This window comes from Perna viridis, chromosome 13, assembly GCF_037379345.1.
Source record: "Perna viridis isolate PV_CMFRI_1.1 ecotype Kerala chromosome 13, ASM3737934v1, whole genome shotgun sequence".
Lineage (NCBI taxonomy): Eukaryota > Metazoa > Mollusca > Bivalvia > Mytilida > Mytilidae > Perna > Perna viridis.
In genome coordinates, this window is record NC_142457.1 from 30,448,574 (window position 1) to 30,464,503 (window position 15,930).

General features: G+C 33.2%; 1 long non-coding RNA gene across 1 annotated transcript; it reads right to left on the reverse strand.

The window, feature by feature from the left end:
* Nucleotides 1-9,500: 9,500 nt before the first annotated feature.
* LOC148600303 (uncharacterized) lies at nucleotides 9,501-14,167 on the reverse strand. The gene is made up of 3 exons (XR_015917829.1): nucleotides 14,101-14,167; nucleotides 11,565-11,653; nucleotides 9,501-9,680 (listed from the first exon to the last, which is right to left on the reverse strand). It is a non-coding gene; the product is annotated as an uncharacterized LOC148600303 (long non-coding RNA).
* Nucleotides 14,168-15,930: the final 1,763 nt, after the last annotated feature.

The following is a 15,930-nucleotide window of genomic DNA, read 5'->3' on the forward strand; positions in this document are numbered from 1 at the left end:
AACACCGGCAACGCAGACGGAACTACTTATAAGTAACGACCCGAGAATACCTGGAGCGAAGAGTCTTACTAAAAGGCGTCAGGGCGCGCCTGAGAGCGTCTGGATCAATAAAAATAAACGAGAATAATTGGAAGAAAAACAATTACTCTAAATGTTTTGAGGTCCTCAATAGAAGACAATTATACGACCTTGTACATGTATATAATGTCAAAAAACTTTCACGACAGATCTAGTTGTCATCGTCTTATTTATTAAAGACACTTAAAACGGGCGACCATATGGTACTATTCCATTATATTAAAGCTTCGATTGACGTCCCAAAAAGTTTTATTTTAAAAAAATCGTGCTTCACAATTCCTAATTGCAAATACGACGAAGTTATGCTCGACAAAAAACAATTTGTTCCCCTGGTGAGTATCGAACACAGGACCTTCAGATCGCACTTATGAAATTGATTATGAGACTGACAGCTTTTTTTTCATTTACCATACAAAACTATAAAGCATACAATACAATAAAAACGGAATCGGACAATCTCCGAAATTCACAGACCTTACTATTAGATACTATAATGTCATAACCTATCTTATACACGTTTGAAGGATTCCATCATTTATGTATTTAATCCTTATTCACTTGTATAATATTGAATCTTGGGAGCAGCAATTATCGGCGCCATATACTGGTTTCTAGAGAAAACTAACAAAATGAAAGGAAAGCCATAAAAGTTGCTAATATATTGTTGCCTGTATAAAAAATTGTAGCATGCATAATTTTGAGTGTAAACATTACATGTATTTAATGCAGTATCAAAACTTAAAAAATACGGTACGTTACTCGAGGTAATTCGAGAAACAAAAACTGTAGCAACGGGTTTCAAATGATAGCGGACACTGAAAGTCGTATTTCATGCATTTTGAAAACTATAATAGATATATATGTAATTAAAAGATTTAACAGGACACTTTTGTTATCGTTGCATGGAAAATGTAGCTTTTTCATCAATTTGATATCATGGATTTTTACCCTTAGAACAATTAAGATATGGTTTCACAACGAATCATGGAGCATATTCTATAGTTGAAAGGCGAAATAGAAACTGCAATATACGAGTTGAAAGAGAGTATTAGAATGTCGAAGACACAACTTAAATTCCGGTGGACCAGACTAGCACGTTTCTCTTCATATTACGTACAATCCGTTAATGCATCAAATCTATACCTCTGTATCATCAAGCATTCTTTGATAACCTTAGCCATAGTCACTATAGATCAGATGTGTTTTATGTAGTACATGTAGTTCATACGCTAAAGCAAAAGTCTTAGAGCTATCCACAAACGGTCTAGAGCTAGTCAAACAATATGTTCATGTGAAAGAGTACCCGTCCTTCTAAAAGGGACAACCAGTTCAAATGTCCACTTGGTGTAGGTAAAAAATTAAGTAAAAATATTAATTTTGTTTCTATAATTTCCTCAGTAGTTGGAAGTATGAACGAAATGAAAGCAAAGTTTTTTTTCTGATTGCATATACTCGTAAAATATCTGTCGAATTTTAAGATAAACGTGTATTTACGGTTTCAACGGGAAAAAATCTACATGATAGTCAAAACATTTCAGCGAAGCAAAAAAAAAAACGCACTTCATCGTAGTGGCAAACGCATTTCCGCGTTGCTATTGGCTATCTTCTCTCACCATCGCAGTTCAGCGTGATCATAAACGCACTTTGGCGTACAACCATCTCACTTCGGCGCGACCATCGTACTTCCGTGACCCATCGCTGTTCCGAGTCTTACATATTTAATGGTGTTATTATTAACCATCCCTGGTGCAAATGTAAACAAAATATGGAAAACTTCATTTGTGCCGTGTTTGAAATATTACAACACAGCACTGAAAATGTTATATATAATTTAAGTAACATCGAAATAACCACTTTTAAAACCCAATCTAAATACGTATTAACCATAATGGAGGTACACAACAAAACAAGCCAAGCCATTTTCACATGTAATCCCAGAAAACACACAACTTTGTGCCAACGTTGGGGATTGGTCATGACAACATAATATCGTGAAAATACGTCGTCACAACGTTCACAACACAAGCCAAACCAAGTTATTTTCACATGTAATCTCAGCAAACACACAACGTCTTGCCGACGTTTGCGATTGGTCGTGACAACGTAATGTCGAAAAAATACGTCGCACAACGTACACAGCAACACAAACCAAACCAAGTTATTTTCATATGTAATCCCAGCAAACACAGAACGTTTTGCCGACGTTTGCGATTGGTCGTGACAACGTCATATCGTAAAAATACGTTGTCACAACGTACACAACATCACAAGCCAAACCAAGTTATTTTCACATGTAATAGCCCGAAGAAGTTTACTGAATTAAGTTTGATAACAACAGAAGGATTTTCCATGTTTCCACAGTTTTATGTACTCATTCGTGACATTGTATGCATAAGTATCTTTGCATTCATTTAATTAGTAAGAGGGAAAATAAAGATAGTACACTCTCCCAAATACATGCTTTGATATCAGTCAATACAATTAAAATATAATGCATGTACTTTTTACTATTTACGTCATTTGTAAGTGTTCATACTATTGTAAGTGTGATTTTAAAGTCATCCATTTTGTTTACTGTACACTGTGAAGATGAAAGACAACGACTGCCAATCTACAAAAGGCAACTAAGTACATCACCATCTGTCCGCACCAGACCTGGTCAAACCTAACGATAGGTGGCAAGCCCCTCTCTACCGAACAGTTAATACTTCTGCATTGTGTACTTAAATAAGCGTAAAATATCCAAGTTTTTACCTTTAAAAACTAAAATATTCCTAACTTTAAAAATACACAAAAGTTCAAAAACTTAATATTTATAGTTTTGAAAAGACCTCAAGAAGCCAAAATATACCAGTTCGTCATAATTTATTATGTTTCCAATATCAGGTGTGACATTAATAAATATGTTATGTGATAAATCTTTCAGATAATCATGTACTGGTTTTAATTTCGTACAAAAAAAAAATAAACAGTTGTGCTAAATCCTCAGTACAATTCCCACACGCTTTACATGTATTCGTATCTACCTGACTAAATTTGGACTTAGCAAGTATGAAAATTGCTCTATTAACCAGCCTATAGATCTGAACAAAGTCCCACCTGATTGGCTACTGAGTACACGTGTCTAAAACTGATTGACGGAAATTTCTCCGCCCACTTAACTTCAGAGGTCGGGTTTCAAAGAAGGTAGACATGACGAGTTAGTAAATTTGTTTTGTTAACGCCGATAATATTCTGCCTACTGGAATTTCTGAATTATTTGCAAAGTAAAGTATTATATGTGGAACGCAAGTAGCATTGACTGGATGTTTATCTCGGAACAATGTTTTCCATTCATCAGGAATACAACGCAAATATCTTGTTAAAAGCGGAGTCTATTTTGAGTGTTTTTTTTTCGTCTGGAAATCTACGTTGAATAATTTCTACTATCGCAGAAGTGAAAAATCCTGGAATGAATTCATAACACATATCCTTAATTTGAATTAAACCAGCTTGTGAAAAGACGTCAAAAACGAGTATCTTACCGTCGTGTGTTATATTTGGATTACAAAAAAATCGGGTTACTGTAGGCATGTTGAACTTTAATTTGAATTTACCGGGTAATGTAAGATCTCGTTTCAACCAGAAAAATAAAGTAGTTTTTATTTTCTTAAACTTATCTCTCCAGTTAGGTCGTCACACGCATTTCGATTTTCTATGGAAGCGGAAATCCGCCATAATTATGTTAACGCGCTTCTTTTAATTTTGTTACTAGCTCATTTGTTCTCTGTATTTTCTTTCTTTGCTAATCGAAGATTGTTTAAATGTTAATTCGTGGACTGCAGTTTTAGCACTGTAACTTGCAGTTTGTACATATCTTTCTTTGCTTAATGTCGTTTCTTTTTTCTGTTACGTTTTTCTTTTATATTTCAACAATTATTAATTTTTAAAATACTTCTTCTAACCCTGAAAGTCGTAGTTTTTCACTATCTTTTTTTGTTGAAAGTCTTAAAGAAGTTGGAGGTATTTTTCTATATAGAATTTTAATCAGTGTCACAACAGTAGTTTTATGAGCAGAAATCTAGTCAGGTCGAACTACATATAAATGCTTTTTGTAATCTGCCTGAATTGGATTAACGATCTATAATCACCATTATTTGGCTCGTAAAACTTTCACACCTTCTTAATCTAGTTTATCATTAATCATGCAGGTAGATGGATTTTGGACCACTTTGATGGACTCTATGATCCACACTTTGGTAAAACAGAAATATATGAGAGCTATAATTTTATTTTGAAACAAGAGAATGAATGGCAGGAACTTGCCCTTGAACATGATTGTTCTTGGTTACCACTTTTTACAAAACTTTGAAAACTATGAGATTCTAAAAGGCTTGTCTAGGTAACAACATGTATCACCTAAAACGAGTTTTCTAGAGCAGCTCTTTCGAGTGACGATCAGTTATTCCTAAAAGAATCATTGCACCTTCGACATAATAGAATACATAAAAAAGAACCTCAAATCTATGAATGGTCTTCCTTAAATCAAGCGAAGCATGAGTTAGGGGATGAACAATGTGATGTAAGGCTGAGGAAAATTTATCAGAGACACCTCACGTACAGGAAAAAAGTTGTCTCTCCTCCCAAAATCATCAATTCCCTCCAGCAGTAAGTAGTCATCATGCACATGCACAGTAACCTAATCACTCCTGTACCAACCCAGGGTGCTTTTATTCTTCTAGGTAGAAGTGGTAAGTATTGTGTCACAACAGTTCCCAATGAATCATGTGATCTACAACAACATGCTTCCATATCCTAACAGCAAATCTCCGCAGAGGGTATGAACCTGTTGAAACAAATAACCTTTGTCAGTCTTCACCTACTAGCAAATACATCAGAAAGAGAACAAGTAAAAATCTACTCCGGTATCAGGAAAAAAGTTACAATTTAATTTAGAGACAATCCAGGAAGTTGACACTCTGAATGAAACACGTACATATATAGATGTCCATTTACCACATTCTTAACTTAACCTACATATGAAAGAAGGAAACTCGATTACAACGAACAATATATCCAGGTAGACATTTTAACACAAAGCATAGCTTGAGTAAAAACTTTAAGACATGCATTCAATTTTAACAAAACAGTTTCCACAGAAATCTGGTTTTTAAGATACTTGCCTGGCACTACTCGGCTTCTCGTCAAAATCCCAGAAATCCATAAACAATCTACAATTCAGTTGATTGCGGTTTATATGCGATTACAAACATGGTTGAATTCTGTATACGTGGTTTTATTGGGGTCTTCATATTCAGCACGAGGAAATATATATGAAAGACCATTTGATTTCATGTTTGGAAAAGGGAGAATTATGAATGTTTCCTGAATCACTAATGGGTCAAGTAGGTATGGTTCTAAATCTACAAAGACAAATAATATTTTTGTCATCTAAAATTCTGAAATAATGGTAAAATAAAAAAAAACTGCAACTGTAGAAATGAATTGTAATTGTGCTAAGGCCCATGGTATTTAGTATATGGTAGGTTGTGACTATAAAAATGGAGTCAAGAGCTGTAGTGTTTGGAGACACAAATCTTGTTCAGATCTATGCTACGCATATTGCATTAGTCAAATACCATAATGCTATGGTACAGAGGACAAATTCAATACAATTTGCATAGATACATAATATGCATAAGAAATTAGTGTGCATGTATTGGAAGAAATAGTATTAAGTCACATTCATGATGAATTTATATATATATATATATATAGGACTAGGTACAATAAGGGCCGTTTTTGGCCCCCTCTTCAAATAACTTCATATATTCTATGTTAAAACGCAGGGTATAGTAGCCTTGCAAAATGACAATTTTTTCTTGTTTATGAAAATCGTTGGTTGCCTAGCAACGGATTTTAATGTATACCATGACACTTGGGGAAACCCTTCTTAATTTCAGATATTGGCCAATATCAATGGATTACGTCCTGCTATGAGAATATATGGAAACTACTTTAATTTTGAGTAATTAATTGGATTTTGTAAACGACATTTAAAACAGAGAATCAACTTTTTCCCTCGAAAACCCATTTGTTTTGCATAGCAACTATTCATTTTCATGGCAACCAACTATCATTTCTGTCATGTTGCCTATATATTTTTATTGCGTGTCAAACAATGTATTTTTATTACACCAGTTATACTAAAATAATATAATAATAAACTCCTATTTATACTGTAAAAAAACTATTCCTTGGATCAAGGTGTTCCATGGTTACCCAAAAGATTACATAGCAACCATTAATTATCATAGCAACAACCATTATTGTGATATATTTTCGCATGTTCTAAAATGAATAAAGCTTTATGATGTATTTTTATAAGATCACTATCTAAAGTTTTAATTCTATTATTTTCAAAACTAAACCAGGCAACATTGGTTTTCATGGTGACCAGAAAAAAATCTCCATAGGAACATAAGTATATTTTGTCAATAATGGTTATATTTAATTATATGCTGACAACATTCTCTTTTATTGGGTTAGAATTAGATAATATCACATGGACAAAATAATTGCAAATTCTTGAATATTGTTTTGTAGAGCTATCAGAGACATATAATACATGTATTATATGCATCTTATAATATGTAGATTCCCGTAAAATGCATATGCTTCATTAAATGGCCAACTTCATTTTAAAAACTCATTGATCATGTTCATAATGACAAGTATTGGTCAATCACTTAAATGTATATGGTTCATAAAAATGTTAAAATTGACTCAATATTTATGGCTGAGTTATATATCCCCTTGACGTTTGTAACTATGTATTTTGCTTATTTGAAAAAGGAGGTTATGGAGTAAATGTGCATGTGACAACAACTCACACGATAGGGTGATATTCGAGAATTATACAACATATCAAGGAACGTCATATTTACATGTATTTGTTTAGCTTAGTTTATGTTTTGTTTATTAGCTTTTTTTTATTTTTGTTTGTTTGTTTGTTTGTTTTTTATTGATTTTGTGTTAATACATTACTATATTTCGTTTCTTGCGATACTGACTGACATTACAAATCTCTTGTTGTATACCGAGTTATTAAATATGATTTGCTTCCGTGTTCTTTCATTTTATGCTGAATGTTTTCAGAGTTTGATATAATCATGGAATGTCTGAAATTCAGGATTATCAGCATAGAGTACTATTAAATGTAGGGGAAATCCCATAACAAACAGACGGACAGACAATCTAATTAAAAACCAATCTCGCAGCTCCCGGTTTCTGTTATGTCGCTCACACGCGACAGAACAGAACACCGGGAGCTGCGAGATCGATTTTTAATCAGATTGACGGACAAACAGAAAAACATTTTAGCCCGAAAATTAATTCCTCACAATATCTTTATAGCATTGTAGTCTACATGTAGCAGAAGTGAACAACACAATACGGACAGATCGGGTGAAACAAAGAAGGCGGTGTTTGTTGATCTCACGTGACCATCTGTGTATGACGGAATCTTATTTGCATACGACCAAATCTCGCTTGCGTCACGCAAAGTTGGAAATCGAAAGTAAATGGCTGCTGACCCTGGGTTAAGGCTTTCATACTTCTTTTTACCGAGATATGATTACAAATAGCCGATAAAAGTTACATCAGCATAAAGAAAAATAAATCCCAAATCGAACTAGATATGCACCACCTACACGATTTCAAAATGTAAGTCGTATGAAAGGCGTGAAGGGCGATACTCCGCGGAACCGCTGAATCTCAAACTGTTTGTATGGCACATCATTCTGACCCCAACTCGACATATCAATATCCAAATAAAAAAGAGGATAGTTGCAGGGTCAGAGGAAATTCGGACTAATCCACGTGGTGTGCCCGCTGGGTGTATATTAATTTTATAGGTCTAATTATGTCGATAAATAAATATGTTTCACTTTAAATATGATGACTTTTTATTCAGAATTGTCAACTTCCCTTTCATCTGTGCAACATCCCTTCGGCTCCGTCGTATGGAGTGTTCATATCACAACTCATACGTTATGCCAGAGCTTGCCGAAACTACGCAGACTTTTTGTATCGCGCTAGAACTCTAACAAATAGGCTTCTGGAACAGGGTTATGTTGCTACAAGATTGAAGTCATCACTACAGAAGTTTTATGGTCGTCATCATGAACTCGTGGATCGTTATGGTGTATCCATCAGCACCATGAAAACTGATTTATTCAACGGGTCATAGTTTTCCTTCCCTCGTTTGTCTACCCCGGACTTGACTTTTTATGAGCAACTCGGCGGGTGTTTCCAGAAAAGCAGAGGACGCTTACCCTACCGGTGCACCTGGTCCATGCTCCCAGTTTTTAGTGGAGTCTGAGTTGCTCATTTACTTTTGTTACTTTGTATGTATGATTTTAGTTACTTTATGTTCTTTGTTGTGTATGTCTGTTTTCCATGTCTGGTCTTTGTCCCTGGATTACATTCTTTTGATTATCGCTATAACCTTGGTTCCCTTGCTGACTCTTTCACCCCGAAAGTTCGTCCTGTCAAGATTTGGATTTATCTCTAAATTAATTTCAAATATCTATACATGAAAATGACTAGAACAGTTAAAAGCTTTAAGAATCCGATAAATATTTTGACAGACTTAAGTAAATTTCAAATATTATATGTTTTGTTTCCATATCCTCGTTAAAACTGCACAAATTACGTAACAGAAAGGGTTCGTCCTGTTAAGATATTTCCCCTTTAACTTTGTCAAATTTAAATATTTTGATATCAAAATATACCGTTTAATACAGGCTTTACGAATATGTAAAACTTTTTTGACAAACATTTATCACTTAGAGAAAACTTAACATTGTTTGTTCCCACATCTGATAGCAAGTTAAAAATTTCCTGTCGAAAAAGTTCGTTCCATGAGATTTTGAATTGATTTCTGAACATGTTTCAAAAACATATAAACCGTACAACAAAATATACCAAAAATTGTAAGCTTTAAAAATATGTTAAGGATGTGTGACAAACATGAATTAAAATCCAAATATTTGATGTTTTCTTACCGTACCCCCGTAAAAAAACGACACAAATCATGTATCAGAACAAGTCCGTCCTGTCAAGATTTTACCACTTTAACTGGCTCAAATGAAGTAATTGTTACATCAAAATGTATCTATGAGTATAAGCTTGAAAAATAAGTAAACATTAGTTGACTTAAATGACACATTTTATGAATAATGAACTTTATTCATCAACATGTCCCCCTTTTCATCGCAATTATTTTGTCAGCAAAAGTTCGTCCTGTCAAAATTTTCGCTTTATTATTCGATATTAAAAAATACTTTTAATCATTTAAAAGCACATTTACTCTTCTTTAGAAATCCTTTCAATTTTTTGAATGTCATTAAGGTTCCGCTAAAGGAAAACAAACCAAAAACTGAAAGTTCAATATTTTATAAGTGTATGCCATAATAACATCATATCATATACTAAAATGTTCCTCCCATTTAGCACAAGCTTTCTAAGCCATTTAAAAACATTTTTCCATTACTGTAATTCTTGCATATAAAGGTGCCAGACTGCCATTAAATACACATCTTTTGTAAGTCCATATTTACCTATAAAATGTAAACAAAAATATTTAACAAACATGTATCTAGTGCAAATTACCCTTTTTAACCGATTCTAATCTTAAAACTATACTTAATTGTAACAAGTAAATTACTCAAAATGAATTTAAATGGAAGCCATTTATATTGGGACTACTTTCATTTCTATTTATAGCTACTTCCACTTTCTCTTTAGTGAGAACAATATGGAAGGCCATTTGGATCTAATTCAATGTGTTAGGATTATATAAAGGAAATAAAATTAACCAATTAAAGCAACTACAACAATGTTTAAGAAAAAAAACGATAGAGCTTTGCAAGTTAAAAAAAATTGCTGAAATGATAATGTACATGTGTATATACATGTATGTGAAAAATATACACATTACCTTAAACAAATTTCTTTTTGTAACCCTTAAAATAAGGACAATGTTGTTGATTTGATTAACAAACTTTTCAGGGTAAATAAGGAATTGGGATTTCAGTTTAATATTGTAAGATTTTTCATTCAATATGCCATTTTGGGGGAAGAATAAGGAGTTAAGTTCAAAATTGGCCCCTGAGAGATGATTGAATCAAACAACCATGGTGAGCATGGCAACATTTACCCCATGAGCACACGTTTTTACTCTTTAGAAATATTCAATTCCAATACCAATATAGAATTAACCCTCCTTTTATGCTCAACTGTAGAATTAATTCTATTAAATTTGTATTGCTGCCAGCTACAAATTTGAAGGTAAACTCAAATAAAATGCTTTGCAGGGTCAGCTTGATATGACTGCAGAGATTGAACCCTGAACATTTGGAAAACACCCTGAAAAACAGTATGGACACACCATTTAAACCTGACACAGCTACGAAATTTGATTACGATTAGATATTTGACACAAGATAAAAATTTTACCAGAACCAATTTAGTCACTTTTTTTGCCATTCTTCCAAAATGGTTCTAGTAAAAACCTGTAAAAATCAATCCCAAATTTCCTGTGGAAAAATGGCATCTTGTGGTACAATTTAAAGTGATCCATTTCTTTTCACTCAAGTTATTGTCCAGAAATAATAAAAGAAACTGTTTTTCATGGTCCAATAGTGACTCCTTATTCTTACTCGGCTCAAGTCACAACCCCAAGAATTAATCCCACTCTTCCTTTGGTGGTACATTGTACATGTATATTACCATGAAATACAATTTCAAAAAGATTCATTCCCTAATAGTCAAGATATTGTTTGGGCATCAAGAAAAAACATGTTTCTGGTCCCTAATTTCTGAAAGGTTCAAATCTTTACCCCCAAAATCAATCCAAGTCTGACCATTTTATAGAATGTTAAGGAACAATATCATAGACATTCCTGATTCTATCAAATGCTTTTCTATGCCCCTTTTAGGCCCCTTATTCTAAAACGGTTGGGCTATAAACCCCAAAATCAATACAACCTTCCTTTTGGAGTTTGTAACCTTGTAACATTATAAGATTTTATAAATAAATACCGACCAGTACTCCAATTATGGCAAAAAAAGAAACAAGTGTCTACAGACAACGACAACACCCACATACCAATACATGACCGCAAATAAAACGTAGCCCCCCCCCCCTCCGCCTTCACTTTGCATTGAAAAATTTAAAATTAATCTTATTCAAGCTTTTCTTGCTACTTATCATTTACTAAAGAAATCGATTCAAAATATAGAGGCCCCATCCAGACGACAAGCCTAAATTGTTAATTATTTAACACTAAAGTCCCCTCTTAAAAAAGTTAACCCCTTTGACCATTTTCTAGGAAAATCCATCCTATCTAAGATTAATTGATACTTACAAATCATTTTAAAACAATGAGTCAGAGGTCAATTGAACTTACACTCTGTAACTGTAAAATATATACATGAAATACCTAAAATAAGGTCTACATCTTAATCTATCTCCATCTACATATCTTGGTACTAAATTTGTTGTATTTGTATGGATCTATCATAGAACAACCTGAAAAATAAAAGTATACAATTTTTTTTCAAAACTGACTATGTACATGTACATATACTTGTCAGAAGGGTCTTTTAATCCAGGGACAGCTGGAAAAAACATTACATTTATCAAATGTTACAGACCTAGAGATTTTGAAAAGATAGGGTTACAGTGTCATTAAAAAAAGTGGTTTCTAGGCTGTTATTTACTAATTTTACAGTACATTAAGCACACATGTAACAAAATTTTCCAATGAAAATGTGTTTCCACCACCAGAACCCTCCCATGGACCCCCTACTAGTTCATCTAGTTTCTTCTTGTTTGCCATTTTGTTTTAGCCGAAGGGGACTTTACATTTGCATTCCATCTGTCTGTCCATCCAGAAGAAAAGTTTTTTTCAGCACTTTTTCTAAACACTTGCAGATATTGAGCAGAGTTTAGTATCTGAGTCAACCTTGATTAGTTACAGATCTATTTAACATTTCGTTTTTCCTTGGCTGGTTATTGTCCGAGTTATGGCCCTTGAACATTGAAAAAATTACTGAAATTTAAATTTTCTGCGCTGTTTTGTTTTATTAAATGCTTGCAGATATTGAGCTGATTTTTGGTATGTGAGTCTACCCTGATGAGTTACAGATCAAGTATGGTTTTCGTTCGGCTTCACTTATTTTTGTCAGAGTTATTGCCCTTAAATTTACCGAAATTTAAGTTTTCGACACTTTTTTTTAAACGCTTGCAGTTATTGAGCTGATTTTTGGTTAGCGAGCCTATCTTGATGAGTTTAAAATCGAGTTAACATTTCGTTCTGCTTTGCTGATTTTTTTCCAAAGTTACCAACTATCAGTTTTACTCACTGCCAAAATTTCAGTTTTACATGCTCTTTTCTAAAGAAAACCTTTTAATATTATCTTAATGTGACAAAATTTAATACAACAAACGATTGGATAATTATTCATTTATATTGGTGTGGAATTTGAAACCTAATCTGTCCAATTATCCGTGCATTAAATTTTGCAAATCTGCATCTTTTAAATGGATTTTAACATCTTTTTTGTCTTTGTCCATATCCCTTATTCTGTTCAAAATCAATGTCATTTCTTCAGTTTGTCATTTATACTCGATGGTTCAAGGTAGTATTTAGATCAGTGATATTAACAGACAATCATACTTTAGTTTTAAATATTATTTATTTATTCATAACATTTACTCCATTATAATGGGTTTGAGTCGCTATTACAATTATTTTTTATGGATGGGCCCAGTTGGTCTTTTGAAAATTCTTGAAGTATCAAGTATAATTCTTTTACATGTATATCTTTTTTATCATTATCATAGAAAGAGTTGTCTCAACCACAGTCTGTTTGTCCATGGAACAAGATTTCAAATATTTCTTCGAAAAAAGAAAGAAAATAAAAATATACTTCCTTTACTGTTCTATTGTTGCTGTTGTCAAAAACCTAACCCGCCTCCGAAAAAAACAAATTTTATAATTCAATATTATATAATCAAAACTGAAGCATAGCTTTTCTAAGATAGGAAAGGCAATCATTTTCTTGTTTGGAATTTATTGCTGTCATCTGAATTTTGTTTTCGTAGAAAATTGTAAGATTTCTGATATCTGTACAGATTGATCTGACAGGTCAAAACTGAAATGGATGTTGCTAGAGATGCCCTTAAGGGATAAAACATGTAAATTATTGCGAAGTGCTATAAAGTTATTGACCATTTTGAGAGCAAGGGGAAAGGGGTGTGCTCATGGGGTTGGAATTTTGGGGAAAAATTGTTCCAAGTTATTCATTTATTAAAAACAAACTCCCCATTAATTAAACAAAAACAGATTTTCATATAAAAAAAAATGATTTTGCTTGCTGCCTAAATATAAACAAAAATATTGCATTTGTGAAGCAAAACATTTCATCTGAGTTGACACTCCCTCTTTGTAATGCCATTATTTTTATGACTATGAGACTCGCACAGACAGTATATGTATGGTAAAGTTCAGGGCGCTCACTGATTTAGGCAATGCCTACCCCATATTATTCTATAATGGATAGAAAAAAAAGCACTATTTAAGGGATCCCCTAAACAGGAGTTTTAGCCTAATTTGTAGTGTTTTGCTAAAGACAGGACAGCATGTAAGAAAATGCCCTCCATATATTACGTGTCCATACGACAAATATCAAGATAATCATAAAAAATACTTTTTAATCGTTTAATAGTAAAGTTTTATACATATTTACGACTGAAACCTTAACAGTTCAGTTAAAAAAATGTTTAATTAAAGTAAATAAGTTGCCACAAAAGGCGTGGTAAATATGGCCGATGATTGGGCATGAAACCATTTGAACATTTAAATGATCGAGAATGGTTGAATTTTTGCAACTGATTGCGTTGACAACCTGACGAAAAGTTTAAATAAAAGTCGATTGTATATAAAAAGTAGATGAATACCCGCATATTCTCACCAATTTTTAATTATCAAACATTCTGTCTCTGTGTTTACATCCTTGGCGTCACCGAATAGCAGCTCACATGTAACCGGATGTCATACGTCGTAAAATAAACCGATAACGAAACGTTGTACAGTGTAGTATAAATACACGTGACAGTATAAGATGAATATTTTTTTTCCATTTCAGAGCATGTTCAAAATTTAGAAGAGTAATCTTAACTTCATTGTAAAATTAAAAATAGTTAATACATTTTAGAGCGTAGGAATACATCAATCTACTTTCAATTTGGACAGATCTAGTTGTGCAGGATGCAAACAGCAGTTTCTAATGAAAACGACTATCAACGTTAATACTTTTTAGTTACAGTTATGCAAAGATATGTTTTGGATGAAATGTTGTCGGCACTGACCAGATCGGTTCTGTATCACCCGAGATTTTAGATTGTTTTTACACTCTTTGTCCACCAAGATTTAGAAAACGGCGGCTTCTGCCATGCTAAATTGAAAGTGAAAGTAACCATGAAGGGCGTGAAATACAGAAATTCGTTACATGTAAGGGGTAACTTGCACTAGATAAAGGTAACAATTTGGTATTATTTAAATGTGTACTGTAGTGACTCCACTTTTTTTAAAATTCTCAAAATAACTACATGTTTTTCCATAATTACACTACTTGTGATAAGTGGCATATCAACATAACATTAAAATATGAAGATAGTAATAAATTAACTTCTTGGCCAAGTTTCAAGTCTTTTTATGGTGTAATAACGAAGAAATTAACAACTGACATTTTCCTATAGCGGAACCTTAAATAAAACAGAAGTTATAGCCAAATATGTATCGGAAAATGCCTGTCCTGTTTTTATTCCAACCGCTCGATCTTCCGGTGAAAAATCGCTCATGAGTAACATGTTTATTCTTCATTCGTCATATGTTATTGCGTTCTTTGTAACCGTGTCGGTCGTGTCGATTTTAAAAGAAACGTGTTTTAATTTGTACATAACCAGTATAAATCACTAATTTAAGACTTTCAACAAGAAGCGATATTGGAAACTACGACTTTCAGGGTTAGAAGTATTTTACAAATTAATAATTGTAGAAATGTAAAAGAAATATGTCACAGTAAAAGACACGACATTAAGCAAAGAAAGATACGTACAAACTGCAAGTTACAGCGCTAACATACATTTCACGAATTAACATTTAAACAATCTTCAATTAACAAAGAGAGAAAATACAGAGAACAAATGAGCAAGTAACAAAGTTAAAAGTTAAAAGAAACGCGTGAACATATTTATGGCGGATATCCCCTTCCATAGTTTTTACCAATGTAAATGCCTATCACTTTTGTAACATCTTCAGATCTCTGTATTTCTAATTTATTTAGCTCATTATCAGATAAAGTTCTGGACCCGAGACACACTATTTCTGATTTATGTTTGTTTATTGTCGCAACAGACGCCACACTATAAAGTTTCAAAACATTGAAAACTTCATCTATTAAGTTTTTTTATCAATTGTGAAAATATTCGTGTCATCTGCGTGTTGTAATATTCGCGCTTCTCTATCAGATTTCGGAATAATTACCCCGCGTATACTTTGATTTTTAGCTATGGCTTGTCCTATCGGTTCTGCCACCATAACGTACAATAAGACGGAAAGCGGACATCTCGAATACTAGAAGCTGTATCAGCAATGTCACGACCTAAAATGCAACACATTTGGCTATTCGATATTAATTTCGGCAGAACGAATTTTGTTTTGTTCGACATGATGCGAGCAGTTAATTTGTAATAACGCATACCAAAGAAATCGGACTGACATTCTTTAATAAATTTTTATC